General features: G+C 39.9%; 1 long non-coding RNA gene across 1 annotated transcript; it reads right to left on the reverse strand.

The window, feature by feature from the left end:
- Window positions 1–3,018: 3,018 nt before the first annotated feature.
- On the reverse strand, window positions 3,019–20,468 carry LOC139186395 (uncharacterized). Its single transcript, XR_011569938.1, has 3 exons — window positions 20,370–20,468; window positions 18,932–19,015; window positions 3,019–5,283 (listed from the first exon to the last, which is right to left on the reverse strand). It is a non-coding gene; the product is annotated as an uncharacterized lncRNA (long non-coding RNA).
- Between the last annotated feature and the right edge of the window lie 504 nt (window positions 20,469–20,972).

The following is a 20,972-nucleotide window of genomic DNA, read 5'->3' on the forward strand; positions in this document are numbered from 1 at the left end:
CAACTATTACTTCAGTAAAATACTTTTTTAAAAGTGTTGGATGAGATAAAAAACTGAAGGAGATCTGTACCATAACACCATTTATATAAATTAAACATAACATACCCCATGTTGCTTAGTGGGGTCAGAAGCAAGAATCAGCATCACATCCTCATGTCAATATGTCAAGGGCAGCTCAGGATAAAGGGAAGTTCAGAGAGGGCAGTTCTGACAAGCTCCTGATGGAAAGATATTTGATCAACTATTCTTGGTCTGATGTGAAAGTTCTGTTGAAGGTTCCTGGAAATATGAAAAATGGAATTTGGATACTATGCTGCTTCTCAGCAGAGCAACCATCCTGTTTCTACAATGAGTAAAATTGAATGACTGAAGGGAGCAATATACCAGCACATATGCACTCAATATGTCAGCAAATTTGGAAAACTCAGCAGTGGCCACAGGACTGGAAAAGGTCAGTTTTCATTCCAATACCAGAGAAAGGCGATGCCAAAGAATGCTCAAACTACCACACAATTGCACTCATCTCACACGCTAGTAAAGCAATGCTCAAAATTCTCCAAGCCAGGCTTCAACAGTACATGAACCGTGAACTTCCAGATGTTCAAGTTGGATTTAGAAAAGGCAGAGGAACCAGAGATCAAATTGCCAACATCCGTTGGATCATCGAAAAAGCAAGAAAGTTCCATTAAAACATCTATTTCTGCTTTATTGACTATGACAAAGCCTTTGACTGTTGTGGATCACAACAAACTGTGCAAAATTCTTCAAGAGATGGGAATGCCAGACCACCTGACCTGCCTCTTGAGAAATCTGTATGCAGGTCAGGAGGCAACAGTTAAAACTAGACATGTAGCAACAGACTGGTTCCAAATTTGGAAAGGAGTATGCCAAGGCTGTATAATGTCACCCTGCTTATTTAATTTATATGCATAGTACATCATGAGAAATGCTGGGCTGGATGAAGCACAGGCTGGAATCAAGGTTGGCAGGAGAAATATCAATAACCTCAAATATGCAGCTGATACCACCCTTATGGCAGAAAGCAAAGAATAACTAAAGAACTTTTTGATGAAAGTGAAAGAGCAGAGTGAAAAAGTTGGCCTAAAGCTCAATATTCAGAAAAGTGGGATCATGGCATCTGGTCCCATCACTTCATGGCAAATAGATGGGGAAACAATGGAAACAGTGACAGACTTTATTTTGGGGGGCTCCAAAATCACTACAGATGGTGATTGTAGCCATGAAATTAAAAGATGATTACTCCTTGAAAGAAAAGTTATGACCAACCTAGACAGCATATTAAAAAAGCAGACACATTACTTTGCCTACAAAGGTCTGTGGTTTTTCCAGTAGTCATGTATAAATAGGAGAGTTGGACTATAAAGAAAGCTGAGCGCTGAAGAATTGATGCTTTTGAACTGTGATGTTGGAGAAGGCTCTTGAGAGTCTTTTGGACTGCAAGGAAATCCAACCAGTCCATCCTAAAGGAAATCAGTCCTGAATATTCATTGAAGGGCTGATGCTGAAGCTGAAACTCCAATATTTTGACCATCTGATGCGAAGAGCTGACTCATTTGAAAAGACCGTGATGCTGGGAAAGATTGAAGGCAGGAAGAGAAGGGGATGACAGAGGATGAGATGGTTGGATACATCACCGACTCAATGGACATGAGTTTGGGTAAACTCTGCGAGTTGGTGATGGACAGGGAGGCCTGGCGTGCTGCAGTCCATGGGGTTGCAAAGAGTCGGACACGACTGAGCAACTGAACTGAACAGAACGAAGCTGCTGCTTCTCAGCAGAGCAACCATCCTATTTCTACAATGAGTAAAATTGAATGACTGAAGGGAGCAATACTCAATATTTTGTAATAACCTATAAGGGAAAAAAATCTAACTATATAAATATAAATAATGTATATTACTCTTTAGATTCGGATGTATATAACTGAATCACTGTTCTGCACACACGAAACTAACACAATATTGTAAATCAACTATACCTCAAGAAAAATCTTAAAAACATTTGACCTATCCAACATGCATGCATGCTAAGTTGCTTCAGTCATATCCGACTTTTTGGGACTCTATGGACCATAACCTGCCAGGCGGCTCTATCCCTGGAATTGTCTAGGCAAGAATACTGGAATGGATTGCCATGCCCTCCTCCAGGGATTCTTCCCGACCCAGGGATCGGGAAGTTCTGTCTTCTGTCTCCCGCATTGGCAGGAGGGTTTTTTACCACGAGTGCCACCTGGGAAGCACCCAATCTATCCAAATCTTTTTTTTTTTTTTTAATGAATGAAGATAGGCAAACAGAGCCTATTGGGATTATTGGAAACTGATGCACAGTGAACTGTGATCCCTGAAGGAGAATAAAAAAACCAGAATAGAAGATTAAAAGTGAAATCTGAAGGAATAATGAGTGGTGGGTGAAGTCTGTTATGTTTGTGGTTAGTTTGGTGGTTAATCTGAATCCAGACTTGTTGTTGCTGGTTGATCAGAGTACATGTTGCCATACACCATCTAATTTGGGGTGACTAATGAGATACCATAAGATAACTAGCATAGTAACTAACATATTTAATCCTAAAGACATCAACTTGTTTGATGTTGGCCTACATGTTTTCCACTTATTCTTAGAACGATCACATTTGTCAAATCCAAAGTTACAAACTCATTGGGAAGGAGAGGGTGGGATGAATTGAGGGAGTAGCACTGAAACACATGCGTGACCATATGTGGAATTAGAAGCCACTGGGAATTTACTGCCTGACGCAGGAAGCTCAAATCTGGTGCTCTGTGATAGCCTAGAGGGATGGGGTGGGGTGGGAGGGAGACTAAAGAGAGAGGGTACATATTGATATAGGCAGAAACCAATATAATATTGTAAACTGATTACCCTCCAATTAAAAATAAATTAAAAAAATGAAGTTACAAACTCACTGGACAAATGCAAACACTGAGCAAATGCATGTATTCTCTTCCAAATATTGCAGATATATCTATTAAGAAGCATGTTCAATACTAACATGCAAATTCAAGATAAGTGGCTTCAAAGCCACAGCCAATCATTTATAAGAGTTTCATTCGGTGAAGGTGCATAAAATGCAGAATGGGTCCAAGTAAATGACATCTGATATGCTGCTTGCTGTGATTGCACTGTTTTAATATATAAACTTGCTTCATTTTTTTAAAAAATGTGCCCCCAGACAATTTACACATTTTCCCCAAGCACACACACACACCCCAAAGGGTTGGACATCTAACATCCTGGAATTGCTGGCAATGGTGGAAAGGGAAATTGCAGGTAAAAGGGAGTAAGTAGATCAATAAAACAAGATGCACTGGCACAGACCAGTGATAGCCAGGCTGTGACCTGGGGACCGTCCTTAACGATTTTCCTGAGGCCCAGTGAAGGGAAAGTGATTCTCACCTTGCACCTGCTCCCCGGAGGCATCCAATACTTCCTGTTTACTATGCATCCTGCTGGAGTGGGCATAGTTTAAACATACGCAGATACACATGCTCCCCCAACACCACACGCACGCGTGCTTTTCATACAAATGGAAGCGTGTGTGAAGGTATGCCCTTGGTCTGTTGCTTGTTTCTTGTTTCTCAGTCAAGTTTTGATGGTGAGATTGGAAGAACTGGGCCATGGGACAGGGTTTTCACCATATGGGGAAAAAAAAACTGGGAGGATAAATCCAAGATGCAGATATCTGCCCTTGATCTTCCTGTAGTGTTACGAATCTCCATCCAATCCCTGCTTTGCTTCAGCTATTTCATGTTGAGTTTCTGTTAACATGTAACTGATGAATCCTGACCAATGCATTCAAATACCACTTGGATCATATATGAGATTTCCAAATACTTTAGTCTCTTCTCTGGACTTGTGTTTTGTTCTAATGCTCCTTCTCTTTATCACATGGTTGTAATATTTAGATTATTATTTATATCTAGTTGGCAAGTCTCCTGTCCATAACCTTCATTTTCAGAATTTTATCTGCTTTTCTTTTGTATGATACAATCTCCAGGGTGAGCTACATAGCATAATTTAGCTGCTTTCAAAAAATCAGAGTAGGGAAAAAAAAATCAGGGTAAGAAATTTCCTAGAGGTCCGGTGGTTAGGACTCTGCCCTTCCATGGCAGGGGCCATGGGTTGGATTCCTGGTTGAGGAACCAAGATCCCACAAGCCACATGGAGCGACAAAAAAAAAAAAAGTGTACTCTGAGGTTGTGTTACATTTAGAGGTTGGTTTAGAGAGAATTGTCATCTTTCAATGTGGAATCCTCCTAGCCAAGCACAAGGAAGGTGTTGTTTTTTTTTTCCATTTATTCCAATTTTCTTTTCTGTATTTCAGTAAAGTTACAGTTTCATCTAATAAAAACCTGCGCTTGTTAAATTTGTTCTTAAATATTTTATAATTTTTCTTGTTGTGGTTTGTACCTTTTTCTGGTTTTACTTTCTAAGAGGTTAGTATTGGTGTTGATACATGTGCTATAAACTCTGAGTGTGATTACTCTGTCCCCAACCATCAGGTGGTTTTCAGGGTGGGTCTAATTATTGACGGTAAACAATCTGCCTGCAATGCAGGAGACCGTGGTTTGAGAAGATCCCCTGGAGAAGGGAATGGCACCCCACTCCAGTCTTCTTGGCTGGAAAATTCCATGGACTTCTATGTCCGTGGGATCGCAAAGAGTCGGGCACGACTGAGCGACTAACACACACACCAATTATTGCAAGAAATATGTGTGTGTGCCCTCAGTTGCTTCAGTCGTGTCTGTCTCCTTGCAACTGCAAGGACTATAGCCCACCAGGCTCCTCTGTCCGTGGAATTTTCCAGGCAAGAATACTGGAGTGGGTTGCCATGCCCTTCTCCAGGGAATCTTCCCAACCCAGGGACTGAACCTGTGTCTCTTAAATCTCCTGCACGGGCATGTGAGTTCTTTACTACTAGTGCCACCAAGAAATATAGACTCCCTGGAAGTAATCAAGGTGTGTGGGGGGGAGGGGAGGAAATGGAGTGGTGGCTGAGGGGAATGCAGACCACCCACAGAGGCAAGGACCTGGGAGGTTGGTGAGAGCCCAGAAGCTGCCCACAAGACCTTTCTCCTGGGTGTCTCCTCTGCTTACCTGCTTATCAGCTCCATTTGCCCAGCTCGGCCACCTGGCTCCTCCCACCAGTTCCTGGTTACCATTTCAGCTCCAAAGTGGTCCAGCTGCCGCTCCCCCAACATGCTTCCTCTGCAGCATCTGTCACCAGTGGTTCTTTCCTTACAATCCTGAGGGAAGAAATCCAATGGCCTTGCCTCCCTTTCTGTGTCCTGCACGTGCCCTGCCTTTCCATATGTTCCTCCCACCTTCAGTACCATGTAGCTGGGAGAATGGGGCCATTTGGAATTTTAAAATCACACATGACATGCTCATTGAGCTTTTGACCCTTGGCAGAAACATTAGGGCTTCCCTGGTGGCTGCTAAGGCACTTCAGTCGTGTCCGACTCTGTGCGACCCCACAGACGGCAGCCCACCAGGAAATGGTAAAGAATCCACCTGCCAATGCAGGAGATGCAAGAGTGTCTGTCTGTGCCTGTCTCTTTCCAGGCACAGAGCAGGTAGAGGTCCCCACAGTCAGTGGAGAGCTCAGCGGCACCAGAGAGGGTGGCGGGGAGCGCACAGGTGAGGAGCAGGGGTTCTGGGGGCTTCCCTGTGGTCCGGTGGTTAGGACTAGGGCTGCCACTGCAGAGGGCACCAGTTCGATCACCAGTGTGGGAACTAAGATCCTGCATGCGCTGTGGCCCCCAGCGCAGCCAAAAATAAAGAGTGATTCTGGAGCCAGAGCAGAGTGGCATGGGAGTTCCAGGAGCCTCGCGACCTCAAATGAAGGATGCCTTCCTGTACCTCACTTTCCTCCTCCATAGATGGTGTGATTGAAAACATAATGTAGTATGATGTAGTTTAGTTATATATAACTTAATGTGTACAATTGTATCCATTATACACATGTAACTATGATATGAAATATATAACTATGTAGTAACGTAGCATATTGTTGTGTGTGCTCAGTCATATCTAACTCTTTGTGGCCCTATGGACTGTAGCCTGCCAGGCTCATCTGTTCACGGAATTTTCCAGGCGAGAATACTGGGGCGGGTTGCCATTCCCTTCTCCAGGGGACAGTCCCAATGCAGGGATCGAACCCGAGTCTCATGCATCTCCCGCTTTGGCACACAGGAGGCCCTAAATGTAACACATGAGTAGATATTAATCTATATAACAAAATATAGCATAATAAATTATATAATTGGTAATATATTACTTTATATGTAATTATAGCATGAGAAATGTTATATAAGTATGTACTAATGTAAAAATCTAACCATGACTAATTGGTAATAAAATTTATAATGCATAGTATAACACATTATATATAATTTAATAGATAATGTGTAAATTCACATATATGTGTAATTATAAGCTATGTTATATATGTAGTAACAACACATTTTTAATCTATAATATCATATGACACAAACAGGATTTAAAGCCTCTTACAATTGTCAAACGTATTGAAGTATTTTGACAAGGCCTAGCCCATAATAAACACTCAGTAAGTATAAAATTTTATTGCTATAGTTGTATAGTTTATGAGTAGCAAAGAATTAAACAGTGCCTGGCCCAGGGTAACGACTCCATAGATGTTATCTTCTACTGGTATGTAGCAGGTGAGTACTAAAGCACTTAGTGCCCAGTGCTCGTGTTAATTTCATACTGTAGTACACTCAGCAAGCTTTCTTTGGGATATTCTTGCAAGCTTTCTTTGGGATTTTCTTGCAAGCTTTCTTTGGGATTTTCTTACGTCATACAATCATCTCATCCACACAAAATGAGAATGGTACCTTCCACTTTCTCGTGTATTTAATTCCATTTGTTATTGTTTTGTCTAATTGTTCTAGAAGTGCAGTTTTCAGAACAAAATTATATAACAGTGATGAGAACAGAAATTTGTTGTTCCTGACTTCAAGAAGGTTGCGTATTGCTGGCTGTCGGATCCATTCTCACTCCCAGTGATGTTAAGGAAGTGTCCTTTTATTACTATTCTGCCAAGGCCTTTAAAAAAAATAAACGAACCAGGAAGAGACCTAGTGCTCTCAAATGCCTCTTCAATTCCCAATGAGTTACTGAAGGCTCTTCTCCTTTGTTCTATTAACTAGAGAAACATACTGGCTGATTTGTGATGCTCATCCTTTGCCTTCTGTCCCTAAACCCCACGTTCTGTGGTCTGGATCTTGTTTACTACAATTCAGTTCATCTCTTCATTTGTAAAGAGGTGCATCAAGCATCAGGGTCTGGAAACAAAGGATCAGTATCATTTGGGGGAAGAACTAAATGAGGCAGAAGTAACCCCAAGGTAATAAGATTCCCCAGATGGCACCAACTGGTGGAACCAGCTTTGATGAACCTAAAGCCACAATGGAATGCAGAGGGAAACTGGCAGAATTGCTTATTTTGAGGACAAGGGCAGAAACTGACTCCTGAAACTCACCTGAATTTAAAATCTTACAATAAAGGTTTGAGTTGCTGCAGATTCGCTGAATCAAGCCTGGAAAAACTCTTATCATGGTCATATGTGAGGGTGAGTTAATTCCATGTCTGAATTTAAAACTCCTAATTGGGGGGTAAAAAGTGACATAAGTTTAATTTTTCTCTTCAGTATGTAGATGTGAAACAAATCCTCTTTTATATAGAAAGAACAGTTTTACTTTGAAGACACGATGGATTTCATCAAGGGTTGAACCTTGATCGATTGAACTCATCACAGGCACATACCAGGGACCTCATTGTGTCTCTACTACTATTATTAATACTACTTAATAAAACTAAAAGCCATAAGGCAAAGGGTAAGCTACTACTACAACTTCGATTTATTGCTGAAACTATTATAAGAATATTTGAACCTCTATATGAAGAAAATGGAGATGTTTATAGTTGCAGAGAGAAGCAATTATGGAATTCTTTATGGGGTGATTTGTCAATGGATTGTATGATGAGTTATAATTTTATGGGTAAAGGTTTAATGCTTTGTTATCATGTACTATCATTTTGAATTTAACCTGGATTATCTACTGGTTTTTAGATTTCACAGTTACTAATTAAAGAAAGGTCCCTTCTCTTTTGCAATATGTATTCATTTCTGCAATATGTATTCATTGGATTCTGGTTCCTAGAGACAAATAAGAATTCTTCCAGCTACTTCAGTGACAATAATTCTTTTTTTTTCTTTTGAGAAGGCGAGAAAACTTGAAATTCTCCTTAAAACTTTCTGCACCAGTTTGATTTCCCCCTCACCTTTTTACCATTTTTTTCTTTTAGTTCAGTTCACGCTCAGTCGTGTCCGACTCTTTGCGACCCCATGAACTGCAGCACGCCAGGCCTCCCTGTCTATCACCAACTCCCGGAGTTCACTCAAACTCACGTCCATCGAGTCAGTGATGCCATCCAGCCATCTCATCCTCTGTTGTCCCCTTCTCCTCCTGCCCCCAATTCCTCCCAGCATCAGGGTCTTTTCCAATGAGTCAACTCTTCACATGAGGTGGCCAAAGTACTGGAGTTTCAGCTTCAGCATCAGTCCTTCCAATGAACACCCAGGACTGATCTCCTTTAGGATGGACTGGTTGGATCTCCTTGCAGTCCAAGGGACTCTCAAGAGTCTTCTCCAACACCACAGTTCAAAAGCATCAATTCTTCAACGCTCAGCTTTCTTCACAGTCCAACTCTCACATCCATACATGACTACTGGAAAAACCATAGCCTTGACTAGATGGACCTTTGTTGGCAAAGTAATGTCTCTGCTTTTGAATACGCTATCTAGGTTGGTCATAACTTTTTTCTTTAGGAGCTTCTCTTTCTCTGATCTACAGCTTTTTAGTGGCCAGTCTATTTGCAATCTGGTACTAAAAACGTTTTTTTGGCTTGAAATTAAGGGGAAAATGCATCATCAAATCATCTGAATGAAACTACATTAAAGGGTTCATCAAACTTAAAGAACCTAAGGCATTAGAATCTTGAGAGCCATGAGAAAAATTTTGGTAGGTAGGGTCAGGGAGGTCTACATTCACATTTCTTTTATTGAAAGAGCCACCGTGATGATCTCATTAATTTCAAGAGATGATTCATGGAAAGGCCCTCCTGTTTCTCCAGGTATTTCATCTTCAAACTCTTCATGACTTTGAATGACAAGTACTCTTCTGGGCTGTATGGTCAAGGCCGTTGATTCCAGATTCTTAGATGGAAGTATTTCTTTCTTTCACTCTTTTCCTAAACCTACTCCCAAGTGTGCCCTCCCAGCCAGAATCATGGCTCTCAGTTGGTATTTCTCACTTTAGAGAGGAAGAAATCTGGGATGCAAGGCTGGAGACCACCTACACAGCAAGACCCAAAGTCCCTAATTACAAAACCACATTTGTGTCTCAAAATATGTGCTCTAAAGACGTGGAGGGCATCCAGACTTCCTTGGGGTTGTGCTCAGCAGCTTGAGCTCCTTGCACATCATTTGGTCCAGCACAGGTCCACAGAGTGAATCAGTAATGGGGAAAGGATTTCCTGGACGGCATGTTGACTTCCCGGGGGGAGCAGTGGTAAAGATTCCACCTGCTAATGCAGGAGAGGCAAGAGACTTGGGTTCAATCCCTAGGTCGGGGAGATCCCCCGGAGAAGGAAATGGCAACCCCACTCCAGTATTCTTGCCTGGAGAGTTCCATGGACAGAGGGGCCTGGCGGGCTGGGTCACATAGAGTTGGATGCGACTGAGTACAGTACAACACATATTGACTGTCTTTCAGCAACATCACTGATTTATCTCCAATCCAACAAATTTGGGTGTGGAATCAAGTGTCTTAGGTCAGAGTTTAAAATCACAGGCTCTGGAGCCTGATTATCTGGATTTGAATCCCAGTACTACCCCTTATGGCTGCTTGATTGTAGACCAAGGAAGTTGTTCAGCTGTCTGGTTGTCGGGTTCCTTGTTTGTGAAACACGGATGACAATAGCCCCTTGGGTTATTCCTTGTAAAGCACTAAACAAGGTCAAGCAGGTAGTGGGCACTGAGTAATACCGTAGCTCTCACTTTTGTCGTTAATTTACTTTGTCAAGTCTCTCATGGACCACTGATGTGATTACATGTAATTCTTTTTTTTTTTTTTTTTTCATAAACGTATTGATCTTTGGCTGCCCTGAGTCTTCCTTGCTGTGAGTTGGCCTTCTCAAGCGGCGGAGAATGGCTGCTACTCTCTAGCTGTGATGCATGGCTTCTCATTGCAGTGGCCTCTCTTGCTACTGGCTATGGGCTCTATCTAGAGCACACAGGCTCAGTTGTTGTGGCTCATGGGTTTAGTTGCTCCACGGCATGTTGGATCTTTGTGGACCAGGGGTCGAATCCATGTCCCCTGCACTGGCAGACAGATTTCTAACCACTGGACCATAAGGGAAGTCCTAATTCTTGTTTATAATTATTTGCAATGGCCACTCATTACCCTGGAAGTCTAAAAAAAACATAAAGTTTAATCTTGAGATTTAGGATTTTTCTTTCTTTTTTCTTGTTTTTAAAATTTTGATACAAAATGAGCATATACAGAATTAGATGGGGGTGTCATACAACATGATGACTATTATTAATAAGATTATTGTCTATTTGAAAGTTGCTGAGAGATCTTGAAAGTTCTCATCACAAAAAATTTTTAACTGTGTGGTGATGGATGGCTGTTAAATTTATTGTGGTGATCATTGTGCAATAAATAAGTCAAATCATTACATTGCACACCTGAAGCAAATATAGCATTGTATGTCAATTATGTCTCAATTTTTTAAATTAGAATAATTAATGAACCCTCAAGGACTCATCTTTCAGGTTCAACCAGGATGGACTCGAAGCTAGTCTTGTTTGACCTCTGCCCGATACCAGTCATGTCCTGGAGCTGACTTGCTCTGCCTGCCAAGACCCAGTTCCATGTTCCATTCCAAGACCCAAGATTCTCTTCCCAATTCTGTGTTCAATGACACGCTGCTGGGAGTTTGCAGCCAACCATAGTGGGAGTATTTACATCATGGAAATTGGCAAGGGCTACAAATCAAGCCTTCTCCCCTGCTCCCACTGCTGTGCTGGAAGAGCCTGTTGTTAAGGAATTACCAGACTCCTGCTGCTACAACTCCCACCCCCAGCCCATTAGATTCCTTTGGAACGTCATATTATTTTGCTTTAGTGTGTACACCTAAAATATTACAGCTCCTTTAAAAATAAAACCATAATTCCCTCGTCACATATTAAAAAGTTAACACTAATTTTTACAATATTGTCAAATATCCATGTGTTCAGATTTCCCTGATAATTTCATTACTTTTTATATTTCTATTTTTACTTTTTTCATAATTGTTGCTTTGTTCAAATAAGAATTCCAAATAGGTCTGAACTGCAGGGTGGCAAAATCTAAACTAGGGAAAACTCTAGAGGACAAATAACCCTTTTCCTTCAACAACTAAATAAATTGTAATAAGAGTTGTTTGAAAAAAAAAAAAGGAAGAGAGGGAGAAACCTATGAATTAGGCAAAATTTAATGGAGAATGGATACATGTCTGTACATGGCTGAGTCCCTTTGCTGTCCAACTGAAACTACCACCATATTGTTAATTGGCTATGTGTGTGTGTGTGTTGCTCAGTCATGTCCGACCCTATCCAGCCCCATGGACTGTAGCCCACCAGGCTTCTCTGTCCATGGGATTCTCCAGGTAAGAATACTGGAGTGGATCACCCTGCCTTCCTCCAGGGGATCTTCCTGACCCAGGGATCGAAACCAGGTCTCCTGCGTTGCAAGCAGACTATTTACCATCTGAACCACAAGGGAAGCCCTATGCTCCAATATAAAATTTAAAAAGTCATATAAATGAAATACAACTTGTGAGTCCTATCCAAGCAGTAGTTTCCCGTGTTTTCTCCTAAAAGCTTTGTTGTTTTACGTTTCACATGCTAATTGAATTTCCCCATTTTTACTGAGGTGTAATAGATAATGGAAGGACTTCCCTGGTAGTTCAGCTGGTAAAGAATCTGCCTACAATACAAGCAACTCTGGTTCAATTTCTGGGTTGGGAAGATCCTCTGGAGAAGTGATAGGCTACCAACTCCAGCATTCCTGGGCTTCCCTGGTTGCTCAGTTAGTAAAGAATCTGCCTGCAATGCAGGAGACCTGGATTCAATCCCTGGGTTGGGGAGATTCTGCAACAGCTACCCACTCCAGTATTCTGGCTTGGAGAATTCCATGGACTATGGAAAATGTATGTATGTTTTGGTATATATATACGTTGTGAGACTATCACCATAATCAAGTTCATTAACATATTCATCATCTCACATAGTTATGTTTTCTTTTCTGTTTTTTCTTTGTAGTGAGAACACTTAGGGTCCACTCTCCTAGCAAATTCAAAGCACAGTGCAGTATTAACTACAGTCATATTGTGTACATCAGATCCCCAAACTTATTCATTTGCATAGCTGAAACTTTACCTCCTAAACTATCCCTCCCCTTCCCTGCATAACCCCAACTCCTGGCAACCACAAATCCTAACCCTCTGCTTCTATGAGTTTAACTCTGTTAGATCCCACACATAAGGAAGATCTCCCAGTACTTGCCTTTTTGTGTAGCTTATTTCACTTGGCATAATGTCACCTAGGTTCATTCATATTATCATAAATGACAGGATTTACTTCTTTTTTTAAAGGTTGGATAATATTCCATTGCATATACAGTATTTTCTTTTATCTGTTTGTCCATAGACAGCTGTACACCTGAAACCAGCACAACATTGCAAATTAACTATACTTCAATATTAAAAATGGTAAAAAAAAAAAAAAAAACAATAAGTCAACTCAGAATAGATTAAAGACTTAAACATAAGACCTGAAGCCATAAAACTAATATAGGAAAACATAGGAAAAAAGTTTTTTATAATGGTCTGGGTGGTGATTCTTTGGATACTGAAAGCACAGGCAACAAAAGCAAAAATAGGTGAGTGAGACTGCATTTAACCAAAAAGGTTGAGCACAGAAACACTCAACAGAGGGAAAAGACAATGTAGGGAATAGAAGAATAGATGTGCATAAGTGGTTAATATGCAAAATTGGTAAGGAACTCATAAAACTCAAAAAAAGGAATTGAATAACCTGAATATAAAATAGGCAAAGGACATGAATAGATATTTCTCAAAAGTAGACACACACACAGCCAACAGTGTATGAAAACACATTCATTATCAATAATCATGTGGGAAATGCAAATCAAAACTACCATGAGATACTGCCTCACCCCTGTCTGAGTGACTATTATCAAAAAGGTAAAATGTAAGTGTTGGTGAGGATGTGGAGAATAGGGAACACTTACACACTAGAGTACTTTGGCCACCACATGTGAAGAGTTGACTCATTGGAAAAGACTCTGATGCTGGGAGGGATTGGGGGCAGGAGGAGAAGGGGACGACAGAGGATGAGATAGATGGCTGGATGGCATCACCGACCCGATGGACGTGAGTCTGAGTGAACTCCAGGAGTTGGTGATGGACAGGGAGGCCTGGCGTGCTGCGATTCATGGGGTCGCAAAGAGTCGGACACGACTGAGCGACTGAACTGAACTGAACACACTATTGATTGGGTATAAATTGGGGTGGCCATTATGGAAAACAGTATGGAGGTTCTTTGAAAAATTAAAAATAGAGCTACCATATGGTCCGGTAGTCCTACTTCTGGGTACTTGCCGAAAGAAATACAATCAGTGTCTTGAGATAACCCTCCCCCATTCACTGCAGCACTAGTCACAATAGCTAAGATATGGACACAATCTAAATTGATCTATTTACTGATGGATTTAAAAAAGATTGTATATGCAATGGAATATTATTCAGCTTAAAAAAAAAAGAAATAAATCCTGTTGTTTATGATAATGTGAATGAACCTGGATGACATTATGCTAACTGAAATAAGCTAGACACAAAAAGACAAGTACTGGGTGATCTCCCTTATGTGTGGGATCAATCTAACAGAGTGAAACTCATAGAAGCATAACCATAGATATGAAATACATATAATGTAAAATAAACAGTTATGTTATATGGGCATATATTATATAAAAATATAATTATATACATTATATAATATATATCAAATAAGTATGTATTACATAATTACATATCTATTACATATATATTACTGTTTTTATTACTGTAGCTTTGTAATGTGTTTTTTAGAATATTTATCTATTTGGCTGTGCAGGGTCTCAGTTGCAGCATGCAGGATCTTTGATCTTCTTGTTGCAGCTTGTGGGATTTAGTTCCCTGACCAGTGATCAAACTTAGGCCCCCTGCCTTAGGAGCACACAGTCTTACCATAGAGACCACCAGGAAGGTCCCTGCAGTGTATTTTTAAAAAGAAAGTGTGTTACCCCCGTTTTGTTGATCTTATTCAAATTGTTTTTGCTATTTGGGGGTCTTTTGTTCCATGTTAATTTTAGGATTTTTTTTTCTATTTCTGTAAAGAATGTCTTTGGGGTTTTGATAGTGAATGTGCTGAATCTAGGAGAAGGCAATGGCACCCCACTCCAGTGCTCTTGCCTGGGAAATCCCATGGACGGAGGAGCCTGGTAGGCTACAGTCCATGGGGTTGCAAAGAGTCGGACTCGACTGAGCGACTTCACTTTCACTTTTCACTTTCATGCACTGGAGAAGAAAATGGCAACCCACTCCAATATTGTTGCCTGGAGAATCCCAGGGATGGGAGCCTGGTGGGCTGCCATCTATGGGGTCGCACAGAGTCGGACACGACTGACGTGACTTAGCAGCAGTGCTGAATCTATAGATCCGTTTTGGGTAGTACGTGCATTTTAATAATATTCTTCTAATCCATGAAAATAGGATGTCTTTCCACTCACCTATGTTTTCTTTAATTTCCTTCATCAGTGGTTTATAATTTTTAGTGTACCAGTCTTTCAACTCTTTGGTTTATTTCTAAGTTGTTGTTTTTTCCTTCTTGCTATTGTGATGGAATTGTTTTCTCTATTTCCTCGTAGGATAATGTGTTGCTTGTATAGAACTGAGACTCATTTTTAATGTGTTTTTTATCTTGCAACTTTACTGAATCATACTAGTTCTAACAGTTTTTTTGTTTTTTGTTGAGTTTTGAGAATTTTCTACATATACTATCATGTCATCTGCAAACACAATTAATTTTGCTTCCTCCCTTCAGTCTGGATGACTTTTATTTCTTTTTCCTGTCCAATACTCTGGCCACAACTTCTAGTACTATGCTGAACAAAACAGATGAGAGTGGGCATCTTTGTTTTATACTGAATCTTAGAGGAAAAGCTTTCAGTTTTTCCCCATTTATTACGGTATTAGCTGTGTTTTCCTTGGTGGCCTCATTGTATTGAGGAAAGTTCTTTCTACACTGATTTTGTTGAGAGATTAAAAAAATATTTTTTATTTATCTATTTATGGCTGTACTGGGTCTCAGTTACTGCCCGGGCTTTTCTGTAGTTGCAATGAGCAGGGGCTACTCTTCACTGCAGTAGCCGGGCTTTCTTATTGCAGTGGTGTCTCTTTGCAGAGCACAGACGTGGGGCAGGTGGGCCTCCGTGGTTGTGGCACATGGGCTCAGTAGTTGTGGTTCTTGGGCTCTAGAGCGCAGGCTCAGCAGTTGTGGCACACAGGCTTAGTTGCTGTGAGGTATGTGGGATCTTCCCGGACAAGGGATTGAACCCACATCTCCTGCATTGGCAGGCGGATTCTTTAGCACTGAGCCACCAGGGAAGCCCCTGATGAGAGTTTTAAATCATGAATGGATGTTGACATTTGTCAAATGTTTTTCTGCCTTGATTGAGATGGTCATGTGATTTTTACTCTTCATGCTGAACTATCTTTATATCCCAGGGATAAATCCCACTGGTTCATGGTATATGATCTTTTTAATGCATTATTAAATTTGGTTCATTAGTGTTTTGAGGATTTTTGCATCTATGTTCATCAGGGATATTGGTCTGTAGTTTTGGCTATGCCATGTGGCTTACAGGATCTTAGTTCTCTGACTATGGATTGAACCCAGGCCCTAGCAGTGAAAGCAGAATCCTACACTGGGGCACGAGGGAATTCTCTCTTTTGGTGTCTTTATCTGGGTTTGGTATCAGGGTATCAGATGCTGGCCTCATAAAATGAGTTTGGAAGTGTTCCTTCTTCCTCTGTTATTTTGGAAGAGTTTAAGAAGAATCGGTATGAATTTCTCTATGAATGTTTAGTAGAATTCATCCATGACACCATCTAGCCCTGGGCTTTTCTTTGTTGGCAAGGATTTGATTACTAATTCAATCTGCTTGATTTGTTATTCGTCTGTTCAGAATTTCTGTCTCTTCTAGATTTAGTTTTGGCGGGTTGTATGTTTCTAAGAATTTATATATTTCATCTAAGTTATCCAGTTTACTGTCATATAATTGTTCATAATAATCCCTTACTATCTTTTTAATAGCTGAGGCATCTGTTGTAATGGCTCCTCTTTCATTTCTGATTTTTAAAATTTGAGTCTTTTTTTCCTGTTAGTTTCACTAAGGGTTTGTTGGTTTTGTTTATATTTTCAAAAAACCAATTCCTAGTTTCCCCCCGTTTTTCTATTCTCTATTTGATTTGTGCCCTCTGTTTGATTTACTTCTGCTCTAATCATTATTGTATCTTTTCTTTTGGTAGCTTTCAGCTGAGTTTGTTCTTCCTCTAGTTCTTTGAGATGTGAAGTTCTGTTGTTTGTTTGAGGTCTCTCCTCTTTTTCAATGTTGGAATCCGTCATTATAAACACTCCTCTTGGTGCTGCTTTTACTGCATCCTGTAAGTTATGGCGTGTTATATTTTCATTTTTGTTTATCCCAACACAGTTTTAAAATTTCCTTTTAATTTTCTCTTTGACTCAATCATTGTTCAAGAATGTGTGTAGTGTCCACCTATTTGTGAATTTTCTCATTTTCTTACTGTTTTGATTTCTAGCTTCATTCCATTTTAGATGGAAAAGATACTTAGAATGATTTTAATGTTAAATTCATTGCGATATGTTTTATGACATGATTTATCCTGGAGAATATTTCATGTGCGTTTGAGAATGATATTTATTCAGTGGCACATATCTGTTAAGTCTTAGTGTCTATGTGTTTGTTATGTTGTTCAAGTCAGCTGTTGGGTAGATCATTCAGAAGGAAAATCAAATTTGAAAGGCTATTGATTTTTACATGTTCATCTTAGAACTCTGTTCTTTGCTAAATTCTCAATTTTTAGAAATTGTTTTTCTGTGAACTTTCTGGGGGAGTTAAGTTATTTAATTATATCATTTGTGTGTTACTTCTTTCCAATTCTCAGACCTCTAATTTTTTCTTGTGTCTAATTGAATTGGCTTATATGCTCAATAAAATGATATAGTATGGCAATGTGAGGCAAACTTGTCTTTTTTGATTCTTATTTCTGACATTGGTGGAAAAGTTTTAGATGTTCTTCATCAAGTAAATTGTTGAGTATTGGAGAAAAATATGTTTTATAGATGTATCATATATAATAATTTATCTATATATAACATTTACATAATATAATTAATGTTATGTATATGTTACATAAATTCATCATATTAAGGGGCATCCATTGATCACTGTTTTATTGGATTATTAAAAAATATAAATAGGTATTAAATTCTGGCAAATATTACTGCTTTGCCAATATTGAACCAACCTTGAATTCAAAGAATAAATCTTACCTAGGCATGATGTTTTATTTTTTTAATCTAATATTAGATTGGATAATATTGGATTCAGCTTGCTTATATTTTAAAATTTTATGATTGATATTCTTAAATGAGATTGGTCTGTAATTTTATTTTTGGATGCAATCTTTGGCATGTTTTAGAATCAGTGTTTTACTTTATAAAAATAATTTTGAAAATTTTCCTTTGGTTATATGCTTGAATAATTTAAGTAGCATTGGAATCATTTGAACTTTAAAGGTTTAGTAGAATTCCCCTATATAACTACCTGGGTCTGCCTTTTTCCGTTTCCTCATTATATATAAAGAATCCTTTCTTCCCTTTCATCCTAGATTCTTTTTTTAAGTATACATTACTGAAAAAAAATCAAATCATAGGTAGATAGTTCTGTGAATTTTCTCAAATAGAATATGCTTGCTTAATCAGCATTTGTATCAAGAAACAGACACTGGCACCCCAGAAACCACTTTCATATTTTCTTGAACTCTCTAGCTTCCCACAAGAGCCTGAAGCCCTTTGGTCATAGTGTTCTCTAGGCTCTGTAATTTTTTTTTCTATGTTATATGGTCCACTTACGTCTTTTTTTTTATCTCCAGTCAATTTTGATTAACCAACGTTTTCTGGAAAATTATCTATTTCATCCAAGCTTTCAAACTGATTTACTGATTTATAATTTTGCAAGTTAGTCCTTTATGATTTGAATGCTTTACCTGTTGTATTCCCTAATCCTTAAAAACAACAGGTTCTGGGTGGAGATATTCCATTAAGGTCCGTGCAACAAAAGATTACAAATCCGTGTGTGTGTGTGTGTGCATGAATGTGCAATAGTGTTATTGAACAGATACTTTTATGGCTGGCTGGCTAGCTATTTATCTAGCCTTATAACCATCTTGCTATCCTGGTATCTCTGTATATTTCACATGGTAGAGAGAATGAAGGGCATCTACAAAGCATGTGCATTCCAGATGAAAAAGCTGATTGGGACGTCCTGTTCTCCTTTCTGCTTAAGGCTAAGATATACCATTTTGCAACCAGGAGAGAGAAGCCAAGAGAATTGTGGAGGCATTGGCTCTGCGGTTTGATGAGCTGCTAAGATAAAACCAGGAAACACCTACCTCCAGAATTCTTGGTGAGAGATGTAAGCCTGTTTGTTCCACTCCAAGTCAGGTTCCGTTATGTGTGGCTGAATACATTCCTAACTGATACAGAGAACAAGACAGGCAAAATCAGATAACTGTTTTGTTCATAGTACATAAATGTTGATACACAGAAAAATTATAGTAGAGACACTAAATTTCCCAACTCTCTGTTAGCAACCTGAGTAGCAGTTACACTAATTAAGTGAATATTGCATGACCTTTATAGTATAACCAGTGTTAAAAGCATAGTTTGCATAAATTATTCACAATGTTTTAGATATATTTTACCTTTTTTTTTTGTTCAGTGGGATAACAGATTGTGCACATCTTACATGGATGATAGGGTACATCCTCCTAGGGTTTCAAAATGATTAAGTGGAATAAACCCTATAAAGGGCCTAGGACACTGTCTGGCACATAAAGTGCCAGTAAAGTGCTCCATAAATGCTAATAATATTTTAATAATCAATATCGATAAAGAAGAGTGATGTTTGCTACTGGTAACTCATACTTAAATGACTAGCTCCTTCTTATCCTTTGTATTCCAGTAAGAAAAGCCTCCTCCTCCAAAAAGCCCTCCCTGGCTATTCTATCTGAAGTGGAATCCCTCCAACCGTTCCCATTCCCCATTTCCCCCAACCTGCTTACTAGCCCAGAGGCCTTGTCTTCATCTGTAATTCAATTATTTATTTGGTAAATGCTTGTCTCCCTTGATAGACATAAACCCCGTGAGAGCTGAACTCCCAGTGGCTGCCATAGATTCTCTGCTCTCTATTTGTTGAATAAAAAGACCAAAAAATGTCCAAGAAACTATTATGATAAGAGAATACCATTTGACATAGAAGGGCTGTGCTGTGGTGGCCATTTCTTTGGGGATAATTTTGAAAGTGAAGATGGGTAAAAATTCTAGACCTTCAAACTAAAGCTTCATCAGGCCACTTAGTGGTTTATTATTAGTGGTAAAGAATCTGCCTGCAATGCAGGAGACATAGGAGATGCAGGTTCAATCCCTGGGTTGGGGGCGTGTGTCCAGTGCCACTCTGAGGGAGGAGGGCACTCCTCCCTTCCACTCTGCTGCCTACTCACGAATCTCCCTACCCCCATCACCACCGGCTATGGAATCCAATGGAGACCATGGGTCATGGTCTCCCCACAACTGACATCTGGAAAGACTAGCAGGAGACCCTCTCTCTTTTCCTGTATCTTCTAGAACTACAGGATATGATAGCAGCCAAGCAGTGGGCTTTGGCTACCTGAATTTGAAGCCCATCTTCCCTGCTTACTAATCTTTCTTGGGGCAAGTTACTTTGGCCTCTCTAGGCCGTGTTTAGTCATTGGTAAAAAAAAGTGGACCCTGCCTGGTTAGGCGCTGATGGGTGCCTGGTGGATGCTGGATAACTGTGACTTTTATTACCATCCTTCTGGACGTCATCATAGTCTCTGCCAGTTTTGATCAGCAGGGCCTGGGGTTCTGGGATTGCATTTTTCACGTATACATGTTCTATAGCCTGAGAGTTTGTTTTCTAATTGTGATGGATATGTGGCCAGCGCTATAGCAACCTAATGTGGATTATTCCAAGAAGGTTCTAGAATCTCTGGATGGGTGGGGCCTCCGGCTGGCCATCTTGGAAGAGGGGCTTGGGAACTCTTCTCTGCCAGCACTTTACCTGGCTGGGTGTTTTTATGGTTGGGCTGGTCCTGTAATTGTTGCCCAGGGTTTAGTGTTTATTTGGGGTACTTTGGGGGATTATGCAAATTTAAGGGGTGGGTCTTTGGCTGTATCTGGATAGCAAGCACTCATGTCGATTGTGTGTTCATTTGGGCGGCTTTTGAGTGTCATTTTGTGATGAAATCTCGCTAGTAAGCACACAATTTGTATGTGGAATGAATGTTACATAGGAACTTTGGGAAGGTTAATGGATAGGGGGTGTTTGCTACTTTTCTTGCCCTCGGTGGCACACTCTTTGCTCACCTCTGCAGTACTGAGCTTAAGGATTAATTGGCTGGGATTAATTTG

Source organism: Bos indicus, chromosome 13, assembly GCF_029378745.1.
Source record: "Bos indicus isolate NIAB-ARS_2022 breed Sahiwal x Tharparkar chromosome 13, NIAB-ARS_B.indTharparkar_mat_pri_1.0, whole genome shotgun sequence".
Lineage (NCBI taxonomy): Eukaryota > Metazoa > Chordata > Mammalia > Artiodactyla > Bovidae > Bos > Bos indicus.